Raw genomic sequence first — 25,487 nt, 5'->3', positions numbered from 1 at the left:
GGATCCAGCACTGAGACCGGTAAATCCTAATCAGCATACCATCCCCACTGAAGTGCAGGTGCTCTCTGCTCTCCATTTCCTGGCCACAGGATCATTTCAAGTGACAGTGGGCATGTGTGCAGGATTTTCACAGCCAATTTTCAGCATGATACTGACAAGATTTCTAAAAGCATTTGTACGACACCTGCAGTCCTATGTGAGGTTTCCCCAAAGTACTGAACTCCCTGCCCTCAAATCTGATTTCTATGCGTTTGCAAACATACCCCATGTGATCGGTGCCATCGATGGCACCCACATACCTATAATACCCCAAGAGTCAGTGAACAGGTGTACAGAAACAGAAAGAACTTTCACTCCATGAACATCCAATTGGTATGTACAGCAGACCAGTACATCTCACATGTGAATGCCATGTTCCCCGGTTCAGTCCATGATTCCTTTGTGCTGAGGAACAGTAGTGTGCCACAGAAGATGGAACAACTACAAGAGGACAAAGTGTGGATCATAGGTAGGTGTTTCTGTCAGTAACTGCCACCTAGCAGACAGCCAGGCTGTCTGACTCAGAGGCTTGACTCTGACTGCTCTGTTTTGCACATTTGACTAGGTGATTCTGGCTATCTCAACTTGCGTTGGCTCCTGACACCAGTGAGGAATCCTGGGACAGATGCAGAGAGGAATTACAATGAGGCCCATGGACATACTAGGAGGGTGATAGAGCGCACAATAGGTCTCCTGAAGGCTAGATTTCGTTGTCTACATATCTCTGGGGGTTCCCTGGCTTATGAGCCTGAAAAGGTGTGTAGAATAGTGGTGGCCTGCTGCATGCTGCACAACATGGCAGTGAGAAATTCTATCCCCCTCTTGAATGTGGATGGTGCTGTAAATCCTTACCAGCTTCCTCAGAGACGGGAGGAGAGTGATGGGAAAGGGGAAGGTGTCAATTCCAGGACCCAACTGATACAACTCTACTTCCAGTAACTATGTGGGACTAAGGGCTGACATTGGTGTTTGTGACACATAGGGGGTGATTCTGACCGCGGAGGACGGCGGTCGCCGCCCGCCACGCGGTTCCCGCCGAAAGACCGCGGCGGTCATTCTGGCCTTCCCACTGGGCTGGCGGGCGACCGCCGAAAGTCCGCCCACCAGCCCAGCGGGAAACACCCTTCCCACGAGGACGCCGGCTCAGAATTGAGCCGGCGGTGTGGGTAGGTGCGACGGGTGCAGTTGCACCCGTCGCGAATTTTAGTGTCTGCTAGGCAGACACTGAAATTCTTTTTGGGGCCCTCTTACGGGGGCCCCTGCAGTGCCCATGCCATTGGCATGGGCACTGCAGGGGCCCCCAGGGGCCCCGTGGCACCCCCTACCGCCATCCTGTTCCCGGCGGGAGAACCGCCAGGAACTGAATGGCGGTAGGGGGTGTCAGAATCCCCATGGCGGCGGAGCGCGCTCCGCCGCCATGGAGGATTTTCAAGGGCAGCGGAAAGTCGGCGGGACACCGCCGACTTTCCGTTTCTGGCCGCGGCTGAACCGCCGCGGTCAGAATGCCCAGCGGTGCACCGCCAGCCTGTTGGCGGTGCTACCGCCGACCTCCGCCATGGCGGTAATTACCGCCAGGGTCAGAATGACCCCCATACTGTCAGTGTGCTTTGTCATCTAGGGGGGGTTTGAATCTACTATTTGAAACTGGGTCCAGGTCTGCATGGAACAAAATACAATTTAGTTTATTCGTTTTTTCCACAACATTTAGGCACACAGGTTTACTTTCATGCTACACATTACCAATAAAGTAGTTATCAGCCACTTGCATCCATACTTCACTTTGTTATCACATTATGACAGGGGACAGTGTTACAGGTGTGATATGTGTTTTATTTGTGGGAGGAATTGAATAGTGCAATTTACAGTGATGGCAGTTGGTCATGGGTGATTGTCCTCAATGCCAACATGGTGGCAGCCTTGTCATTGGCATTGATGGGTCCATCAATGCTTACATGAGTTCTCATTGATTGTTAGCACTGTTTGGTGGTTGAAAGTGTGGGATGGTTGGTGGGCAGATTGTAGCAGAGTTACTTTTTGGAGGGGGGCTTGGTTTTGGTAGGAGTTCCAGTCCCATATCTTGGCCTGAGGATCCGTTTGGGCGCCTGCTGTTGACCTAGAGGGGATGACATGGTTGTACCTTGTGTTTCCTCTGAGGGTAGTTTGTGGAATGATGCTGCTGTTGCTGTCATTGTCCTGTCTGTCTCCTGTGCTGTAATGGGGGCCTCCTGTCCTGTGTGGGTCTAAGACTGGGTTTGTACCAGCTGCAGCAGTTCTCCTGCTATGCTGGCCATTGTGGCGTTGTGCTGTTTCCACTGCTCCATGGCCTGTTGGTGGTGTTCCTGCTGCATCCTCTGACTCTGCTCCAGGGTGGATGCTATCTGTGCCAATCTGTCATGGGTACCATGGTAGGCCCCCAGGACCTCAGAGATCATTTCCTGGGCTGCAGCATCCTTCCTGTGGCCTCCCCCCGGGCCACTGAGGCCCTACCACTGGGCCTAGCCCCCGTGTCTGTGTCCCCTGCACACGTCTGGCCTGCCTGTTGGTAAGGGGTGACTGTGGCCTCAGTACCTGTGTTCCACCAGTCTTTGGCCTGGATACACAGGTGTGGGGACGGTTGCCCTGGGCTGATGTTGTTGGCTGGGTGGTAGGGGTGTCAGTGGTATCCTGGCTGCTGGATGGTGACAGTCCAGGACTGTGTGAGGGGCCAGCCTGCACATCAGTGTCCAGGGATCCATCCCCAGTGTCCTGTGAGGTGCCTCTGTCTCCCTGGAGGGCACTGCCACTTCTTTTCCTGTCCGTCAGGGTGGCATGAGTGGTGGTGCCTGTTGGGGGAAATGGACATGTCTGTTACAAATGCATGATCGGATGGGGTGCACAGATCTGGGCTGTTTTGTGCAGGTGTAAGTTTTTGGGGCCATGCAGTGTGCCTTTGTGAGGTTTGCACTGCATTTTGTTTCAGATGTGGAGTAGCACTGTCGGTGGTGTAGTGCCATTGTGAATCCTTGCTTCTTAGTGGGTTTGTGGGCATGCAGGGGGAGTGGATTCATTGGCTGTGGGCTGGGTGGGGTAGTGGTCCTGGTGGGTGTTGGTGGGGTGGTGCATGCATTCCAGGTGTGATGTATATGGGGTAATTGTAGATGACCTACCCGAGTCCATTCCTCCAGTGAGTCCCTCAGGGTGCTGGATGGCCAGTACCTTTTCCTCCTAGTCGGTGTATTCGGGTGGTGTTGGTGGTCGTCCTCCCCCAGTCTTCTGGACTGCTGGACTGCAATGTGGTGCCTTGATGCCATGCCCCTGACCTTCCTCCGCAGGTCGTTCCATCTCTTGTGGATGTCGGCCCTGGTGCGTGGATGGTGTCCCACTGCATTGACCCTGTTGACAATGATCTGCCATAGCTCCATCTTCCTGGCAATGGGTGTGTACCGCACCTGTGTCCCGAATATTTGTGGCTCCACCTTCAGGATCTCGTCCACCATGGTCCTTAGCTCCCTTTCTGTGAAGCGTGGATGTTTGGGGGGTGACATGGTAAGTGTGGTGAATAGTGTCGGGGTGGAATCGCTGTGAGGGTGCTCTTCAGAGGGTCGGTGTGAGTTTTGTGTATAGTGGCGTTCAGTGTCTGTTTCTTTCTGTCTTCCTTGCCCTGGTTGCGTTGCAAAATATTGTGGGGTGTGTAGGTGGATGGTTTATGGTGTTGTGGATGTGTGTCAGGTGTGTGGGTTTCAAGCTTATCCAATGTGTGCACTTCTTGCTGTTGGGTCCACTTGCCACTCGTGGCAGGTGGCACCGCTAATGGTCGTTTGCCTTCCACTGACCGCCGCAGTGATTTGTGCTTCATTATTTGGAGGGCGGTGAGTTTGTGTGCTCGGCTGTGGCGCGGTGGAAGGTCCAGCATTTCAACTGACAGGGTCCTGGCGGTGACTGGTGGACTGGTGATTTTTGGCGGGTTCGGGATTTTGGTTAATTATATGGAGGGTTTCTATTCACCACCAACGGCGGTCTTCTGTTCACCGCCGCCACAGCGGTCGGCGGTGTTTACCGCTGTGTTCATAATGACCGCGTTAGTTTCCCATTGAACACTTCTGGCCATCCCTATAACAACCCATGCACATGTGAGCCCACAATGTGTGTTAGATGTCTTAGCTGACGATAAAACCTCACTCTGGAACCTCCCTTAGGCTCGGGCCCTCCCCCATCCCATCCCCTTACACTCTGAACTTGTTTTTCTGTGCTATTCACCAATCAGTAGGCTTGGTAAGGGCACTAGATGTCTCTCGGGTGGCTGCATAACAGAAGGAGCTCTCAATAAGTATAAGATTGCATAATGTCATATCACTAAGCCATTCTCTTATCGTGGGTAGCGTGCCGCATGCCCATTGCACTGCCTCCCTGTGCCTTGCAAGTAACCACCCTATCACCACTGAAATTTTGCTAATGAATATTCATGTATTCTGAATGTTGAATCTGCATAGAAAAGGAATTAATATAGAGAAATAATTCACAACTTTGAAAATGGGCCTACTTGAGTGACCACCAATAATCAAAAAGGGGGTCATTACGACCCCAGCGGTCGGCGATATTATGGCGGTAAGTACTGTCAACAGGCTGGCTTAATAAGCCAACCCGCCAATGTACCACTCCAACAGCCACGGCGGTAACAGCCATGGGTTGGAGATATTTATCTCCAGCCCATCGGCCGCCTGCAGGATTATGACCCCGCCTACCGCCATGGCGGTAGGCACTATCAGTGACAGGGAATTCCTTCGCTGTCACTGATAGGGGTGTCTCCCCTCCTCCTTCAGTTAGCCTCCCCTTACCCTCTACCTCTCCAAAGACCACCCCAACCCCCCCTACATTCATGCCCCCTTCGCATATACACACCCATTCCCACATGCATCCACGCACTCATACATCATTCACACACACACACCCGCACACACTTTCATACATACATGCAGACACGCATTCACATAACACAACATACACACACTCACACCTCCATACATGCACACACGCATTCAACACACAACACACACCGGAATACACGCACACAAACATTCACACACACACACCCACACACACACAACACCCCCCCCCCATCGGAGACCCGACTTACCTGTGTTCAGGGTCTCCTCCGGCAGGAGACGGGACAGGGCTCTGCTGCCACCAGCAGTGCCTGCCAGCAGCATACCGCCGGGCCGGAATATTTGTCATAATACGGCTGGTCTACTGGCGTGGCACTGCTAGTGGCAGCAGCGCCACCTTACCGCCATCGGCCGGCATGGCCACAATCGGATTTCTGCTATTCTTCTGGCGGAAATCTGGCTGTGGTCATAATATGGCGGATGGCTGGTAGCCGCCGCAACGGTCATTTGGCAGCCGTCGCCGCTGCGGTAGGTGGTTTTTACTGCCAGTATCAAAATGAGGGCCACAGTGTCCTTATTAACTGCTTATTAATGTAAAATGTAATGCTCATGTTTGGAATAATGTAGGAGTGTGTGATATTAATGGTTATGCATTAAGTATTTGCTTCATTAATCATAGGCCTTAAATTAGCAAGGTCTTGGTCCTAGTGGCATGGCCTCATGTCAAGATGCATTGCTTAGACGAATCATAAAATGGCTGTTTAGAGCATTACATTGGTAATTTTCCACTGCATTGACAAGATGCTAGTAGCTAAATTTCTTTCCCGTGAGAACGCCTTGCTAGAATATGTTGAGCTACCTATTGATACTTTGTAGAATTTAGTGTGTGTAAAAGCGATGTTCCCAGGAACTAACAATGGATGCACTGACTGGAGTATAAGGCAATACAAATTTGTTACCTGACAAGTCCAATGACCGGAACAGGAGAAGAGGAGCCAATCATCGACATGTGAAAGACAGTTTAGTTATATCTTAGATTTGAGGTTTTATTTTCATTGGACTAAATGTGAACGTACGATTATTTGACCAATAGCAACGTGGGAAGAAGTTTTAGGGAATCTAACTTAGCCAGACTGCACTGAGAGGAGATTGCCATATTCTTTTCAAACTGCAAAGGGAGAGCTCACTTTTCCTAAATCTTTACAGAGAAGTACCCTTCCTATTTTGCCCTTTCTTGAGACATTTCTATCTTGAACTTTATTGCTGAGTCTCGATGCCCACGATGAACAGATGTCTAATTGACAAAGACTGTCACAGCTTGCTGAACCATACAGAGGCAAGGAATAAGACTATGGGGGTCATTACGACCCAGGCGGTTGGTGATAACATGGCGGTAAGTACTGCCAACAGGCTGGGGGTACTTACCGTCATATTATGACATGGACGGGTTGGCTGAAGCCAACCTGCCAATGTACCACTCCGACCACCACGCTGGTAACAGCTGCCAGGCTGGAGATATCCATCTTCGCCACCAGCAGCACCCACCAGCAGAACACCACCAGGCTGTATTATGGGTTATAATACGGTTGGCGGTGGTCTCCTGGCATGGCGCTACTGGTGGCAGCAGCGCCACCTTACCGCCATCCGCCGGCATGGCCACAGCCGGATTTCTGCCATTCTACTGGTGGAAATCCAGCTGTGGTTATAATTTGGCGGTACGGCTGTAGCCGTGGCAAGGGTCTTTTGCCGGCCGTCCCTGCAGTGGAAGGCGGTTTTTCCAGCCAGTCTCAAAATGAGGGCCAATGTTACTGATTGCCTTGTCTATTTGCTTATGTCTTTAGGTACCAACTGCTAATTTTGATAGAGCCATAGCTAGATGTTTTTCCAAATTTGTGTTCACTAAATTGTTTTGCATGAAGCTCAAACATGCCATTCTCATCAGAAGGTTAGTTCGGAGACTCACTGAAGATGCTTGCTAAATATTAACGACAGTTGATGTCTTTTCTTTGCTGAATCTAAATGTATGCTATTTCTATTGCACAGTTAGTCTTGCTATTGATCTGTACTGTAACTCTGGAATATGTAGTGATCCACGCTTTGATTAAATTGGGATTCTTTAGAAGATTCGGTCAACCACTATTGTTCGGTATGTGTATCTTTTGATTTTGAGACCAAGTTACATGATATTAGCATTGTTAGTATAGGGAAATGAATATTCTAACTTTCACATAAAGGTGTGGTTATTCATGACCAAAGGGGCCATGGCGCATGGAAATTACTGACTCCCAAGACTAATGATGTTATTGATTAGTACTGTTATTGAAACTTAGTCCTATGGTGGGATCATGTCTAAGTGCAGTCAAAAGGTCCATCGAACCTCTAACACGTCCTCGTATAAACAAATGAGAAGAAACCAAATAAGGTCAGACATGCTAACACCACTAGTTGGCCAACCTCTCTTCCCACATCGCACAGCACCTCTTTCATGCACGATCAGATTCTATTGACACAAGGACAGTGGTGTATTGGGCGAGTATAGCCCTGATCCTGCCTGACAATCCAAGTGAATCTGCCAGGAGCTGATGGTGACATTTAAGGAGTTGAAAGTAAGGTTTTTGCACACCAGCTTCCCAAAGAGGGCATGAGGCAATGTAAATGGGGCCACTGCATCTCTTTCCAACCATAGATGTGGAAGGTTGTGTGTGCCATGTATCCAGTAATGCGCAAACATGCAATGAGGTGCCCTAAAGTGTGCTTCAAGATAGGGGGTCATTAAAGCCCCAATGTCATAAGGTAAAGTTAAAGTTTTCCAGCCCACATGTTGCTGCTTCTCTGCCCAAGCCAGGTGAATCATAAGTGCCTTCAGAGTACCAAGCACTGATCTGGGTAGGAGTGGGATATTCATGAACTGGAAAATAAATTGAGGAAGCACCACCATTTTCATAATGGCCACTCGCCCTTCCGTAAGTGTCTGTACTACCCTTCCATAGTTGTCAAGGAGCACTGCGTTTGAGTCTGTGTATACTTGAAACCCTAAATAGTGCACTGAGTATGTTGTCCATTGCAAGGGATATTCAGGGTGTACATGCGTCGTGGTTGAGGTGAGTGGAAAAAAAGTGACTTATCTCATTTTATTCAGAGCCCGGAATGTTCCCCAAATAGTGCCACTTCCCGAAGCACTGGTGTAGGAATCTGCCTCTGTATATACTATATCAAAATGATAGTTCGCGGGATAGCCCGCCACCAATCATGCTGACGGTCAACAGAAGACCGCCAGTGGCGGCGGCAGGCTTCCCGCCAGGTAATGACGGCTGGAGTCTCACCGCCATTCATGGTTGTGAGGGCTGCCCGGCGCCATGCTGATGGTTGGTGGTGGGAGTGGATGCTGCTCCACCCTCACTGCCACGTCAGTCCAGACACCCCCACACCTATAATGATGCAATCATAGGCGTGGCGGTGTATGGAGATGTAGCAATGCTGGTGAAACAGCATCCTAAGAGCCCATTCCCTCCCAGAGCAGTGCCACGGAACAGGTAAGTGCTGCCCGAAAGGGAAGGGGGGAAAGGAGTGTGGGGGTGTGTGTTGAGTGAGTGAGTATGTGGATGGGGGTATGCGTGTGTTTTTGTGAAGGGGGTTGTGTGTATGCGTGTGTGTATGTTGGTATATGAGGGCATGTGTATGAGGGGTTTGGGGGTTGGGGGGACCTGAACGGAGGTGGGGTGGGTGGGGGATGGTGAGGGGGAGTTGTGGAGGACTAATAGGGAGATTGGAGGGAGGAGAGATGGGGGTCGTTTTCAGGGTTCAGGGGTGGGGGTGGGGGCGTTGGGGCGGGTCTACGGGTTGGGTGAGGGTTGTGGCAAGGGGGGGCTAGTGTGTCACATGCAGGTGACAGGAATGAGAATTTCTGTCACCCATATGCTTTCCTCCAGGGATTACCAGGCGGGGTATGTCACCAGGAAATCCCTGGTGGAAATGGGAACATTATCCCACCGCAGGTCTGGCCTCTACTGCCGGGTCGAAAGTGGCTACTGTCGGCCCGGCTGTGGAATCCTGCCTGGCAGTGGGTAGTAGTGAGCTGGCTGCTTTGCAGTCAGTTCACTACTGTTTTTATTATATGGCGGTCTGAACCGCCATGCCGTCGGTGGTAATTACTGCCACTGCCGGCGGTGGGGTCTGCACAGCCAAGTACAAAATGAGGGCCATAGTGTGCACAGAGTCCAGGGTTTCCCCAAGAGGCTTGACAGAGGCAATAATAAATAATACTAATGCTCTATTTGTGGTAGTGTGGTCGAGCAGTTAGGCTTATCAGAGGGTAGTGTTAAGCATTTTTTGTACACACACAAGCAATAAGTGAATACACACACTCAACTCAATGACTTAACTCCAGGCCAATAGGTTTTTATATGGAAAAATATTATTTTGTTAATTTATTTTGAGAACCACAATATTCATTTAGCAGGTAAGTACATCAAATGAAAGGTACATTGCATAGTAATACCTAGGACTTTGAATAAAATCAATATTGTACACAGTTTTCTTTAAAATGGCAAAAAGCTATTTTAAAAGTGGACACTGCAATTTTCAACAGTTCCCGGGGAGTACAGTACAGTTTCTGAGGTAAGTACCACACTTACGGGTTCAGCCTCCGGGGCATAGGTAGCACACCATTGGGGGTTCAAGGTAACCCCAAACACCCAGCACCAGCCACACAGGGCCGGTCTGGTGCAGAGGTCAAACAGGAGCCAAAATAATGTGGGCTCCTATGGAGACAGGGGGTACTCCAGTTCCGGTCTGCCTGCAGGTAAGTCCCTGTGTAGTATGTGCATATTTCAATAAATACCACACTGGCATCAGTGTGGGTTTGTTGAGCTGAGATGTTTGATGCCACACTTCCCAGTACTCAGTGTAGCCATTATGTTACTGTGGAGTTCGTAATGACAGACTCCCAGACCATATACAGTACTCAGTATGGCTACCCTGCACTTACAATGTCTAAGAATTTACTTAGACACTGTAGGGGCATAGAGCTCATGCAACTATGCCCTCACCTGTGATACAGTGCACCCTACTTTAGGGCTGTGAGGCCTGCTAGAGGGGCGACTCACCTATGCCACAGGCAGTGGTTTGTGGGCCTGGCACTCTGAGGGGAGTGCCATGTCGACTTTGTCTTTTCTCCCCATTAGCACACACAAGCTGCAAAGCAGTGTGTATGTACTGAGTGAAGGGTCCCTGAGGGTGGCGTAATACATGCTGCAGCCCTTAGGGAGCTTCACTAGCCACAGGGCCCTTCGTGCCATGGGTACCTTTTACAAGGGACTTAACTGTGTGCCAGGGCTATCCCAATTGTGGAAAGAAAGGTACAGTTTTATGGAAAGATCACCGGTGCTGGGGCCTGGTTAGCAGGGTCCCAGCACATTTTCAATCAAAGCTGACATCAACACTAGGCAAAAGCTGGGGGTGACCATGCCAACAGTGCCATTTTCCTACAACTGGGGTCCGATTATGCTCCGGGTCATGGACATAGAGTACGGTGTCATCTGTGTGTGATGAGATAATTAAGGGAATCTAAGGCCCTGGTGCACATTGTATCTTCAAAGTGCACACGCCAACGACTCCGCTTCCAAGGCATACATCAATGGTGTTAAGGGCCGTCCCTGATGTGTGCCCCTAGTAACATCAAGGGGCTCAGAGATCATGTTATTGACCCAAATCCGGGCAGTTGACTGTGTTTAGAGTACATTTACAAGTTGCAGAAACACATCTCCAATCCCAATCCATCTCAATATCTCTTGCATAAAGTTTCTTTCCACAGAGTCAAAAGCTGTTTCAGCATCAAGAAAAGCAGCTGTAGCCTGCACACTCTGGTCTAATCTCTGAATCACTCCAAATAATGTTTTAAGAATATATGGCAAAGTGCTACCCAGGACAAACCCAGCCTGTTTAGGGCCCCCATCCCCTAGAGTAATGGGATATGCCGATTAACTAGAATTTCTACATACAGTTTTCTGTCTACATTCAAGAGCGTCAGTGGTCTATATAAGGGGCAATTATTAATTGGTTTCCCAGGTTTAGGAGGGTGACCAGCAGTGCCTCACACATGGTGGGATGCATACTGCCATCTTTTGCCAATTCCTCACACAGAGGGACCAAATGTGGGATCCGTAAATCCTGGTAGACCTTATAGAAGGCCACTATATGATGGAGGGTATCTCTTTAAGTGCAGCCCATATTTCTGCAGGATGCAGAGGCGCCATCTTTATGCTCTTTCATAAGTCGGGTCATCGCTATATGTGCCAGGTACTCAGCCGCAGAGTTCCCATTGCTATTTTTCCCAGGACATATACAACTCTATAAAATAATGCCTACCGAGGTGGGTGGAGATTGCCACAGTAGTGTGCAATAGCGTACCTTGCTGGTCTAACATCTCTAGAATCACATCATCCTCTCGCTGAGGTCTCAACAGTGTAGGCAGTGTAGCACCTAGGTGCTCACCTTCACCATACATCTAAGCTACTGCATACTTCCCTAAAAGATGCACTTCACTGTGCAGTTTAGTGGAATTTGTCTATCTTTGCTCTAATGTTGCCCAAGAGTGTTCTCTCCACTGTTACTCTATGTTGCTTTTCTAGATCTGCGATCTCTACTTCTAAGTAAGCCAAACGGTTTCGTAATACTCCAGCATGTTAAGCCAATGTGACCCTCTGCATGTACTTTAAAGGTCTCCCATACCGTAGCAAACCTGTCTACCGAACCAACGTTTATGCAGAAGAAGTTTTCAATCTCCTGCGCTAGCTCATCCCTGAATGCTGCAACTAATAGCGAACAGGGAGGGAAACGCCATGTGAATGGATTGTGCCACATGGTACTCGGTTCTAGGTCGAGCACAACCAGCGAATGAACAGAATATGTGTATGGAAGAGGTTCACATCATGGGCCACGGGGAGCTAGCTCGTGCAACAACAGATAGAGGTCGATTCTCCTATGTATGTCATGTACTGAAGAGTAATGCATGTACCCTACCTCTGTCGGTGACCGGTGACACCATGGGGGTCATTCTGACCTCGGCGGTAAAAGGCCCTTACCGCCGGTCAGAAGTCCGCCATTCTACCGCCGCGGCAAACAGCCACGGTCATTCTGACCACCAACTGTGAAACCGCCAAAAATCCGACATCCAAGGAAGGCTGCCTCATCAGCGGGCTGCGGAAAACTGGAGATGACCAAACCTCCACCGTCACGCCAACACAAACACGCCCATGCCATTCTGACCCACGAATCCACGCGGCCGTCTTTCAACCGCGGTATTCCATTGGCGGTACACACCGCCGCGCTCAAAATACACACACAGCTCCAAAACACAGCCACATTCGACAATTTGAAATACACACACCTGACACACATACAAACAACACTCCCACACATCCAATCAACTATAAAACACACACCCACATCACCCACAAACCCCCACTAGTTGGAAATCGGAGAGAAGGAGATAGAGATCGAGAGACCGAGCACAGCAAACGAAAACCCCAACACACACAGGAACCCACCTTCATCACCCACACCACATTTACGCACACATCACCACATATCACCACGCACATCACCACAACCACCACCCCACACCTCATCCACACCACCCCATGGCACCCCAAAGACACCCCAGGTTCTCGGACCAAGAACTCAGGGTCATGGTGGAGGAAATTATAAGGGTTGAGCCCCAGCTCTTCGGCACACAGGTGCAGCACACCACTATAGCAAGGAAGGCTGAGCTATGGCAAAGGATCGTAGACAGGGTCAACGCTGTGGGACAGCATCCCAGAAATCGGGAAGATATCAGAAAGCAATGGAACGACCTACGGGGGAAGGTGCGCTCGATGGTGTCACGACACAACATCGCTGTGCAGAAGACTGGCGGCGGACCCCCACCCACTCCACCCCAATTCACTGCATGGGAGCAAGAGGTAGTAAACATCCTGCATCCTGATGGCCTCGCTGGAGTACACGGAGGAATGGACTCTGGTAAGTCGAATCTCAACTACTTCACCCCCCCCCAACCACCAGCATGCCAACCCCCCCCTCACCCCCAATCTCAACCCCCCAGCACACAACCTCCCTGCCAATGTCTCACCAGCACAACCCACCCTAAACAACACCAACCCCTGAATGCCAACACAAACCATAGACAGCCACCACCAAAGCATGACCATTGCACATACCCATACACCCCCCCCCCACCCTCACATCACCTCCCACAAGGGAATTCCAGCACTGGGGGACAAGGGCACTCAAAATGCACGCCATGGCACACACAGAAACAATAACCATACTCCTTTACCCCTGCAGGGCCCGAACGCCAACACACCGCCACGGAGGGTCCAGATTTGTCCATCCCACCCCCAGAACAGGCCCCCAGCGAGGACAGCAGCTCTGTCGACCTAGAACCTGATGACCAGCCCGGACCATCGGGGACCTCTGGACAGTCGGTTCCCCACACACAGACACAGGCCACAGCAGACCCAACCCCCTCTGGGAACACCAGCACAGCTCCCACCCAGCGGGCCCATGCCTCTGTCTCCAGGACGCGTCAATCAGCGGTGTGTCTGCCACTACAGGGCACCCAGGCTGACCCAACACCCCAACAACAACAGGGACCTGGGGGCAGTGGTAGCGGGCACACCGTCCAGGGGACAGAGGCCCGGGGAAACAGGGCAACTGGGAGGGCTGCTGTGCAACAGGGGGGGGAGGACAGGCCCAGGGAACCGACTCTCCAAGAGGCCCTCACCACCATCATGGGAGCATACCATCACTCCCAGGAGACGATGGCGACGGTACTGGCCAGGTTCACCGAGATCCAGGCACAGCAGGAGGAACGGTACATGGGGTTCAGCAATAAACTCAGGAACATCGCTACCGCTATGGGGACCATTGTCCAGGCCCTCAACCGGATAGAAACCACATTGCGGGACCATGTGGCACCACAAAGGGCCCCTGTCACTAGCCAGGAACAGCCTACCACCTCCGCCGGCGCTAGTGGTCAGGAGGCCCCCACAGAACGACGGGCCCCCAGAACCCCACCTCCTGCTGAAGAACAACCACCCCGCAAGAGGAACCTGAGATCTCACAGGAAGACAGAGTAGGATGCCAAGACCCCCGCCAGCATAAGATACCCCCTGATGTCATCCCACTGTCCCACAGTATCACCCTGCCCAACCTTGAACTGCCCCTGCTCCATCCTTCCACAGGCATATGGAAAATGCACCTGTGAAACTGAGAACTGGGCTCTGCCATGGACATTACTCCACCCTCACCCATCACCGTTTTAATATCATGTACTAATATCTAGCACTAAAAATAAATCACTCATTGCACTGAAATCATTCAGGAGTCAGCCTGTATTATTTACAAATGTATAACACATTACTGATCAATAATATTCTGTTATTTTTGTGATGACAACATACCGATGTCAATAAGCATTAGTCCATGGGCTAACCAAGCAGAAGTCACGCAGTGGGTCATACAGAACTGAAAAGGGAAGGGAAAATCAAACATCAGTTTAAAAGAACTGGGGGGAAATACACAAAGTAAAGATGCAGGGGGCTTTCAGTAAATGTTAAATGGCGTGGGTGATTCTTACCAGTGTGCTACTGAAAATACTGTTGGATAACTCTGTCCCTGTTGTCTGGGTCGTCCTCTTCGTCTTCCTCCTCTTCTCTCTCCGCAGGCTCCACAGCTGCTTCAACACCACCATCTGGACCATCCTCCTGCAGGAAAGGCACCTGACGCCGCAATGCCAGATTGTGAAGCATACAGCAGGCCACGATGATCTGGCACATCTTCTTTGGTGAGTACATCAGGGATCCCCCTGTCATATGCAGGCACCTAAACCTGGCCTTCAGGAGGCCAAAGGTTCTTTCAATGATCCTCCTAGTTCGCCCATGGGCCTCATTGTACCGTTCCTCTGCCCTGGTCCGGGGATTCCTCACTGGGGTCAATAGCCAAGGCAGGTTGGGGTAACCAGAGTCACCAATTAGCCACACATGTTGTCTCTGTAGCTGTTCCATCACATAAGGGATGCTGCTATTACGCATCACATACGTGTCATGCACTGACCCAGGGAACTTGACATTCACATGGGAGATGTACTGGTCAGCCAAACAGACCACCTGGACGTTCATAGAATGGTAACTTTTCCTGTTTCTGTACACCTGCTCATCGTCTTTTGGGGGTACTAAAGCCACATGGGTCCCATCAATGGCACCAATTATGTTGGGGATATGTCCAAGGGCATAAAAATCACCCTTCACAGTGGCCAACTCAATCTCCTCAGGGAATACAATGTAGCTCCGCATGTGTTTCGTCAGGGCAGACAACACTCTAGACAAAATTTTTGAAAACATAGGCTGAGACATTCCAGATGACATGGCCACTGTTGTCTGGAATGAGCCACTTGCCAAAAAATGAAGGACTGACAGAACCTGCACTAGAGGGGGAATTCCTGTGGGTTGGCGGATGGGTGACATCAGGGCTGGCTCCAGCTGGGCACAGTTCATGTATAGTGGCTCGGTCAAGTCGGTATCGTAGTATGATATGGCGTTCTTCCATTGTCGACAGGTCCACCAGCGGTCGGTACACGCGAGGATTCATCCTTCTCCTCGCAAGTCCCAGCGGACGGTGCCTAGGAAGGACAACATGGAGCACAGAGTCAAGCAAATCACAGGTACGTTCACCACAGCATGCCGAGCACACGGTTATCTATGTATTGAAAGGCGTGTATGTGTGGCAATGCAAGGCCTAGGCCTGTGTGACGCAGTACAAAATATGCCATGTGGGCCCTTGAAATGGCGGCTGCCTGACCTGTGAAGTGGGACAATGGGATGTGAGGTCAATGCGCCGGCGTGGCACACCGTGGCGGTATGCGGTCGAAGACCGCTATACGAAGCCGCATTGGCTAACATTGAAGCCTATGGGTTTCAGGAGCCAATGACGAGGTGCGCCGGCGGTCGCGGTCTGCACCGCCGCGGTCCGCACCGCCGCGGGCGTTACCACCATTTTCTATCTGCTTAATCACTCGAGACCTGATCATCCACAGGAGAGGACCTATACTGCAAGTGCTGCTGTGACCTCGGTCTGGAAGTGACAATGGCTGCTGCGACTGGGGAAAGGGCCCCTGCCTTCACTGCGGAGGAGTTGGAGAAACTTGTGGATGGGGTCCTCCCCCAGTATGCGTTACTCTACGGTCCTCCAGACCAACAGGTAAGTACACTGGGTGCACATTGAATGGGCTATGCCTGTGTGGAGTGGGGTGGATGTAAGTTGGTGGGGTGGGGGGCGAATGAGGAGTGCAACGCACGACAGATGAGAGCATGTGCCATATGGCAAGGTTGGGGAGGGGGGGCCAATCACATCTAACATGCAGAAAATTGATGATTTTTTCCGTCCCACCCTGTACATGTCAAATAGATCAGCGCCCATCAGAAAGTGGACATTTGGCGTGCCATCGCCAAGGAAGTCCGGGCCCTGGGGGTCCACGTCAGACGGGGCACCCACTGCCGCAAGAGGTGGGAGGACATCCGCCGCGGGACCAGGAAGACCGCCGAGTCACTGCTGGGGATGGCCTCCCAACCTAGGAGGGGTGCCAGTCGTACCCTGACCCCCCTGATGTCCCGGATCCTGGCGGTGGCCTACCCTGATTTGGATGGGCGCTTGAGGACATCACAGCAGACACAAGGGGGTGAGTATCAGCACAATCTGCTATCTCTCTGCGCAGTGGAGGCGTCTGGGTGGGGGAGGAGGGTTGTGGGTGACATTAGGCCAGGGCGCTTTCTGTAGTGTAGTCCTCTCCTTTAGGCATGGCCCTGTGCTCCCGGCCCCCACCTCTGTAGGGTGACAAGTACAGCTATCGATGGTCCAGCATCACACATGTGCGCCTTTGTAGTCTCTAGACCTGTTGTCCTAGTCAGAAGTACTGAGTAGTGTACCCCGAATGCGCGGCTTAGTGCATGAGGCTCCTGTGTCTGTCCTCTCCGCCAACGGTGTTGACATTGCATGCACTCAACCTGGTCTTCGTTTTTCTCCCCCCACCCTTCTTCTTCATCTTCTTGTGCATGTGTGCATTAGCATCATCAGGCGGAGGAGAATTGGCATCGGAGCACGAGGGAGCTGCAAGTCACAAGGCCCCGGTGGGCCCAGGAACAGACACCGAGGGCACCAGTGATCCGGAGGGCGAGGGGAGCACCACAACGGGGACCGGTGCTGACACCAGCGACACCGACATGTCCTCGGATGGGAGCTCCCTAGCGGTGGCGGCAACATCCGGGACCCCCGCCTCTACAGGTACAGCCACCACCCAGCGCACCAGCCCCTAAGCCTACGCTCCGTGCCCGCTCGCCCAGGAAGGCGGGCGTCTCCTTCGCCCCAGGCACCTCAGCCCCTGCCCTGTTACCCCTGCTGCCCTCAGTGAGGAGATCATTGACCTCCTTCAGACCATCACTGTTGGGCAGACTACCCTTTTGAATGCCATCCAGGGGGTAGAAAGGGAGGTGCATCGGAGCAATGCCTACCTGGAGGGCATTCATTCGGGTCAGGCTGCCCATCAACGATCGTTCAATGCTCTGGCCTCAGCACTGACGGCAGCCATTGTCCCTGTTTCCAGCCTCCCTCTTCTGACTGCCTCCAGCCTGTCTCTGTCTCCTGTTCCTCAGCCTATCCCATCCACACCATCAGACCAGCCTGCACACACCTCAACACCCAAGGGCAGCTCATCCAGACACAAGCACCACAGAACCCACAAGCATTCACGCAAGCAACACCCAGATGCAGACATTCCAACAGTCACTACCACCTCTGTGTCCCCCTCCTCCTCGTCTCCCTCCTCCCTCCCTGTGACGTCTACACTCACACCTGCATGCACACCACCATCTGCCAGTGCTTCCATCACCAGCACACCCTCCAGTACAGTCCGCACATGTGCAGTCACCACCCCCACTACCATTTACACGTCCCCTGTGTCCTCTCCCACTGTGTCTGTCACCCCCTCTTCCAAGACACACAAACGCAGGCAGACACCCACCCAACAGCCATCCACCTCACGACAGCCTCCAGCACAAGCACCTGCACCCAAAGACAGCACACCTGACTCTCCTACAACCACATCCTCTTCCTCCACTCCCATCACCACTCCTCCTACCCTTTACCTTGGTCCTAAAAAAGTTTTCCTCGCTAATCTTGACCTCTTTCCCTCCACTGACCCACCCCCTCCATCTGCAAAGAGTCCCAAGAGCACCTCAGCCACCACCAGCCCAGCTTCGAGTGTCACTGTGGTGCATGGGTTCTGGAGTCCACCCTTTGCCAGCAGTGACACTTCAATCAGCAGCAAGGGGACAGCCAGCCCCCCCCAGGCAAGAGGACCCGGAAACTAAAGGGCCGCCGTGAGAGGACTGACACGGCTGCCCCCAAAGAGCAAAGTTCGCCCACTTCACCAGCCACAACATCTAGGGGAGGCAAGGGCCCGAGAGCCCCATCTAAGGAGCGAAAGGGCAGCAGGGCGGAGAAGTCAGCCAGCAGGAGCGCGGAGCAGGAGGGGCCCACAAGCCCCATCCCGGGTGTTAGGGAGGACACCAAAGGGCCCAGGACTCCGTCACCGAAGGGTCCAGCAACAGCACGGTCGGAGGGCGACTGAGCAGGGAGTCCAGGCCAGGTCTGGCTCCCTTGACTTACTGGACGAGCACCGCTGAACGGGGCCCCGCCGTGCAGAAAAGCACCGCTGAAGAGGGCCCCGCCGTGCAGAAGAGCACCGCTGAACAGGGCCCCGCCGTGCAGAAGAGCACCGCTGAACAGGGCCCCGCCGTGCAGAAGAGCACCGCTGAACAGGGCCCCGCCGTGCAGAGGAGCACCGCTGAAGAGGGCCCCGCCGTGCAGAAGAGCACCGCTGAAGAGGGCCCCGCCGTGCAGTAGAGCACCGCTGAACAGGGCCCAGCCGTGCAGAAGAGCACCACTGAACAGGGCCCCGCCGTGCAGAAGAGCACCGCTGAACAGGGCCCTGCCGTGCAGAAGAGCACCGCTGAACAGGGCCCCGCCGTGCAGAAGAGCACTGCTGAACAGGGCCCCGCCGTCTCAAGCACCGCTCCGCTGGGCCCTTCCTGTCAAGCACCGTTCCGCTGGGCCCTTCATCTCAAGCACCGCTCCGCTGGGCCCTTCCTGTCAAGCACCGCTCCGCTGGGCCCTTCATCTCAAGCACCGCTCCGCTGGGCCCTTCCTGTCAAGCACCGCTCCGCTGGGCCCTTCATCTCAAGCACCGCTCCGCTGGGCCCTTCCTGTCAAGCACCGCTCCGCTGGGCCCTTCCTGTCAAGCACCGCTCCGCTGGGCCCTTCCTGTCAAGCACCACTCCGCTGGGCCCCGCCGTCTCAAGCACCGCTCTGCTGGGCCCCTTCCTGTCAAGCACCGCTCCGCTGGGCCCCGCCGTCTCAAGCACCGCTCCGCTGGGCCCTTCCTGTCAAGCACCGCTCCGCTGGGCCCCGCCGTCTCAAGCACCGCTCCGCTGGGCCCTTCCTGTCAAGCACCGCTCCGCTGGGCCCGCCATCTCAAGCACCGCTCCGCTGGGCCCTTCCTGTCAAGCACCGCTCCGCTGGGCCCCGCCGTTTCAAGCACCGCTCCGCTGGGCCCTTCCTGTCAAGCACCGCTCCGCTCCGCTGGGCCCCGCCGTCTCAAGCACCGCTCCGCTGGGCCCTTCATCTCAAGCACCGCTCCGCTGGGCCCTTCATCTCAAGCACCACTCCGCTGGGCCCTTCATCGCAAGCACCGCTCCGCTGGGCCCTACATCTCAAGCACTGCTCCGCTGGGCCCTTCCTGTCAAGCACCGCTCCGCTGGGCCCTTTCTGTCAAGCACCGCTCCGCTGGGCCCCGCCGTCTCAAGCACCGCTCCGCTGGGCCCCTTCCTGTCAAGCACCGCTCCGCTGGGCCCCGCCGTCTCAAGCACTGCTCCGCTGGGCCCTTCCTGTCAAGCACCGCTCCGCTGGGCCCCGCCGTCTCAAGCACCGCTCTGCTGGGCCCTTCCTGTCAAGCACCGCTCCGCTGGGCCCTTCCTGTCAAGCACCGCTCCGCTGGGCCCTTCCTGTCAAGCACCACTCCGCTGGGTCCCGCCGTCTCAAGCACCGCTCCGCTGGGCCCCTTCCTGTCAAGCACCGCTCCGCTGGGCCCCGCCGTCTCAAGCACCGCTCCGCTGGGCCCTTCCTGTCAAGCACCGCTCCGCTGGGCCCCGCCGTCTCAAGCACCGCTCCGCTGGGCCCTTCCTGTCAAGCACCGCTCCGCTGGGCCCTTCCTGTCAAGCACCGCTCCGCTGGGCCCCGCCGTCTCAAGCACCGCTCCGCTGGGCCCCGCCGTCTCAAGCACCGCTCCGCTGGGCCCCGCCGTCTCAAGCACCGCTCTGCTGGGCCCCGCCGTCTCAAGCACCGCTCCGCTGGGCCCTTCCTGCATGCACTGTTAACGGTTCACTGTGCCCACCATGCCTCCTCCTTGACCAGTGGAGACTGTAATCCACCTGATGGACTGTGGCTTTGCACTCCCCAGGATGGCACAGTGGGCAACCCACCCACTTGTGAGACTTGAGAGACTGTGGCTTTGCACTCCCCAGGATGGCACAGTGGGCAACCCACCCACTTGTGAGACTTGAGAGACTGTGGCTTTGCACTCCCCAGGATGGAACAGTGGGCAACCCACCTACTGTAGAGACTTGAGAGACTGTGGCTTTGCACTCCCCAGGATGGCACAGTAGGCATGGTGGCCCCTTCGTGGTTCTGGCGTCGTGGACTCATGTGGCTGTGGTGCCCCCCCCTTCCCTTCCCCCTGAGGTGCCTGTAGTTTTTTCATAAGATGCCCCTGCAGTGTTCTCTCCAGAGGACTCAGGTCTCCTGTGTGGGCTTTGCCCTTGTGTTGTTACACTTTGGCCCACGGACACTTCGATTTTCTTTTGATGTGCAGGACTAATTGCCTCGGTTATCCATTGCACTGTATATAGACTTATTTTGATATTGATTTTTTGGCTAGTTGACCATAACTTTTCAGAGCCTATTTTGTACATAAATTTTTATTCACAATTTAATTATGTCTTTGCATTTATCAGGGGGGTTTGGGTGGTGTCACTGTGACTTGTTGCTCTGCATTGGTGTGTACATAGTTTGGGGGGGTGGGGGTCGCATATGTGTGTGCCGTAAGCTTTCCTCCTCCCCCCTCCCGTGTGTCGTAGGTGCAGTACTCACCGTTGTCGTCTGCGCCGGCGTTCGTACTCGTGGTAGATGAGCAGGTAGACAAGAGCAGGTAGTATGTTTAATTCGGGTTCCATGCTGTCCTCCTTCCTCGTGGAATGCGTAGAGGTGAGCGTTTTCCCGTTCGTAGTCTGTTTCCGCCGTGTTTTTATCGGCGGGGCTCCCGCCCCGGAAAAGGTGGCGGATTGGTGAGTTATGATACTGTGGGCGGTACATTGTCTGCCGCCTGCCTGTTGGCGGTGACCGCCGCGCTGTTTGTCTGTACCGCCGTGGCGGGCGGAGTGTTAATGTGGCGGGCTGTGTTGGCGGTTCCCGCCAGGGTCAGAATTCCATTTTTTGGACCGCCAGCCTGTTGGCGGGTTGGCCGCCGCTTTATCACCGACCGCCAGGGTTAGAATCACCCCCTTTATGTCTATTAGTGTATTATGTGCTGCTATGTCTACAATGGTGTGGGCCGCTTCTCAAGGACGCCAGGATGGGCCTCTACAGCAGTCGCAATCTGGGTTGAGTATGCAGTTAAAGTCTCCCCAGCTTCTTATTTAAGGAAAACTACCCCACTGAGTCAGCGTAGTGTTTAAGGTGTGATAGAACTGAGGGTCATCATAATTTGAGCCATACGCACCCACCAATAGGACTCACAGATCATCTTTAGTGCAACATACTACTACATAGCGTCCCCCTTGATCTGTGCATACCTCTTGTAATTTGACTCCAGAGTCCCTAAGTGCCCTAATAAGGACACTTCTGGCTTCTGTAGTAAAACCTTCTGCACAAGAAAGGCATTGCAATTTACAGTTTGTTAGCAATCCACTGTTAGGAGCCAATAGTGTTGCAACACAGCAATGCCTTTTCTGTTCTGCTGTAAGTAGGCTACCACTTTACACAACTTCTTGCCATCGTTTAACCCCCTAACAATCCAAGTGAGGACCATATCAGTGACGAGCCATCTGGACCTGCCACGGGCCTCGTTACATCATTCTCCGGCATCTGCTACTACTGCATGTCCTAGGACACCTGCCAAAGTATTAAACCACTGCCAAATCCAAGTCTTACATTTTTATAACTGTTGTAATTGATAAATCACTCCTACTTCCAATGCTGTAACTCCAACTGTTACAGCAGCCATTACCCCTCCCTAATGCCACCCTTCCCCAAACCATTGAATCCACATACTGTATCGATTGGTATGCACATGGCTGGTAGAGGTTTCCCAGCCTGCCACAGGTGTTGTGTGTAGCTGCCAAAGGCTATTTACTGAGTAAAAAGTGTGCAAATAATAGCCTATCAATAGGGAACTGTTGTTATCTGCTTTGACATGACCTTAAGCTTCATTACAATCCATAAACATAGGGAGGGCCACGTCACTCACAATCACAGCAACCATGGAACACCTGTGCGCACTTGTGTCTCCCTTGCCTCCAACCTTCTTATCTCTGCTCAGATTAATATTAATGGACAACTAATGCAAAAAGAGTTAGCAAACAATCCACAGGGAAACATTGAGGAAAGAAAATATACAATTGTTCAGTGTTACCCCGAGCTGTAACAGTTGAGGAGGAACTCCCTCAGGCTGTGTTGGCCAACAGCACCTCTGCACCCGAGATCAGATATGTAACAACGAGGAGCACAAGCTTACTCCACTATATCCTACTGAACTTCCCCTTCCTCTGCGCCTGAACTGGGGGACTAGCGCCAAGACCCTCCGCAATCCGTTTGCTTCAGGAATTGTAGCAACTTTTTTGGGTGAATAAATATGGTGTCTTGCCATTAACAACTACCGTCAACTTAGCGGAATATAGCATGTTGTACTCCAGTTGCAGTTCTCACTATTTTCGTTTGGAGCAGTGAAATTGCTCTCTGGCCTCCTGTACTTGCTGGGTAAAGTGTGGATATAGGGACTGCTCAGTGCCCTCATATCAGAGGTCTTTGAGCTCCCTAGCCTTGCAGAGCACAGTGTCCCGGCCCCAATAGTTCAACAGTCTTCCAATGATGATAATGATGATGCCCTAGGAATCGGTCGAGGTGCCAAGGCATGGTGCGCGCATTCCACAATGAACATATCTGAAAAAGTCTCACATATCAGCAAGTCTGAGGAGTTGCTCCACAAAAATGGTTCATGTTATCTATGTTGCTGGTTTCAGCTAAACTTACTATTCTAAGGTTGTTCCGTCTTGATTGTGCTTCAAGGTCTTCTGTCTTTGCCTGCAGTGCAAGAAGAAGTTTGTCCATCTATTTTTGCATCAGTGTGGTCATGACCTGTTCATCCACAACTTCTGAAACTCGGCGTTCCACCATATCCAAACGTTCAACATGCTTATCCATCCTTTCAGACTAACGATCCAACCTGAACGTCTGGAACTGTTTCCAATTTGTGTCGGCCTCCACGGTCATTCTCTGCCTGCATCTCCCAAGGCTGCTGCCTCCTTGTCTCAGGTCCTGGAAGCTTTTCTGAGGTCAGAATGCAGCTTAGGCTGCGTCTTGCCTGTTTTACTAATCCTGTGTCCCAATGTCCTTGCACACTGTGCAGAGGCTTCCTCTCCCTGTGCCAGGTAGTCTGTCAAGGGGGAACACTGAACAGTTCAATTTAATTTAACAAAGCACTAGCAGCAGCCACACCAGTGGACAGTCCCACAGTCAGGTATGGGTCATGTGCATGAACATGCACCTGCCAGGGTCCACAGACACATCAAATCGAACCCTATATGCCTCCACTATGAAAAGTTCATCAGTCTATGCCCACAGTGCTAGGCCCATCTCTCTTACTGGTGCATGGTCATGGTCTTCACTGTAGTGTGGGACACAGTGCCAATTATCCAGTGATGAGGCGATCCCCTGGCATAAATGTGGTCCACCCAAGCCAGGCTTTCAAGTTGTACTCATGTGCTGTACTGCAAACGCAAGCCAAGTAGTCCAGAAGTGGTGATCGTACAGTGCCAGCGGATGGAATTCAGGGGTCCACTCACTGTCCTGTGCTGGCCTTCACCACAGAGCTGTGTATTCTCCCCCCAAACAGGATGCAAGGACGTTCCCAGGATTGCTTCACCTGCTGGAAGGCACAGTCTGCTTGTGTTCTCTCCAACAACTCAGTGAGCTGCACAGTGCATTGTAGTGGCCAGCACCAAGGATCCACAGGCCCCCGAATATATGCAATCACTCCTGCCAGTTAGGTTCACACGTGAGGTTCCCCAGCTACCTGTCTCAGAGCTTAACAATTTTCTGCTCACCTCCATGCTCCATTGTCAGTGGTTCCTGCCTCCTTCAGATATGTGAAGGCAGCACTTTCATGGCAGCCCAGGCTTGGCACTAGGCAATCACTGGGGTGGCATTAAATCAGGCAGCCAACTCCATGGAAAGCATTACGCTCTCATGGGACTTTGCCCTGTCTGCATGATCGGTGGCCGAGACTCTCTCATTGGTGCTGCTCCACCCGCTCTGTCCAAAAAGGTTTTCAGGTCACCTGCACTACATTGTCAGGCCCTCATGGCACTTGCGCTTCTGAACCCAAGACAAGCAGCCCCTGTAGCCCCTGTCTCATCGACAGTCCCGGAGTCCTGATGGCGGTCAGTTGCACCTTTCCTTTCTGACTATTTCCCAACCAGGCAAGCTTTGCCCCCTCTCACCCCACAGTTCTGCCTACTGGGAAATATCACCAATCCTAAAGACTGCAAGATGGTATATAAGTATTTGCAGCTGGCAATAGTGGTGGCTCGTCCCAGGGTGGCCATCACATCGATGGGTCAACGCGCCCCTTCCGAGGAACATTGGCAAAAAAGGTGTAGCAGAGGGGACCCTGGGGAAGGAAATGCACATGAAGCAAAGCAGATGGCATCCCAAGTTAGGGTAAGACCTAGTCACATGAAGGGCCCTGGGAGATAGATTCACTAATCCCAAACATGTTCCCTCTAGTGAGGTAGACACAGGTAATCACCCTGAAGCCTAGGATGTATGCATCCCCCAGAGGAGAATGACTGTGATCTGCCTGGTGAGTTCCGATGTCTGGTGGTTGGATGACTGGTTCCTAACTGCTTATGAATATCTTGTTCAAACTGGGGTTAATCCCTCAGCTGTTCACTGTAATTTGCAACTGTTTTCTCTTGATGCTGCACTGTTACTTGGATGAAAATAAAGGTTTAAAAAAACATGTGCCAGGGCTAGAGAGAGAGCAGAATCCTACCATATTTTTGGGGTTATGATGCTTTACTGCTCTATTTCTCTCACACAATGTAACAACTTTGGGTACTTCTCTGCGTTGTGTGAAAGCTTTGTTAATCTGGGCCTTTGTGTGAGGACACTGTATCCCTGAGGAAAAAAGTGATAGGTGGG

This window comes from Pleurodeles waltl, chromosome 8 (assembly GCF_031143425.1).
Source record: "Pleurodeles waltl isolate 20211129_DDA chromosome 8, aPleWal1.hap1.20221129, whole genome shotgun sequence".
NCBI lineage: Eukaryota > Metazoa > Chordata > Amphibia > Caudata > Salamandridae > Pleurodeles > Pleurodeles waltl.
Note: the sequence above shows the minus strand (reverse complement) of the source record.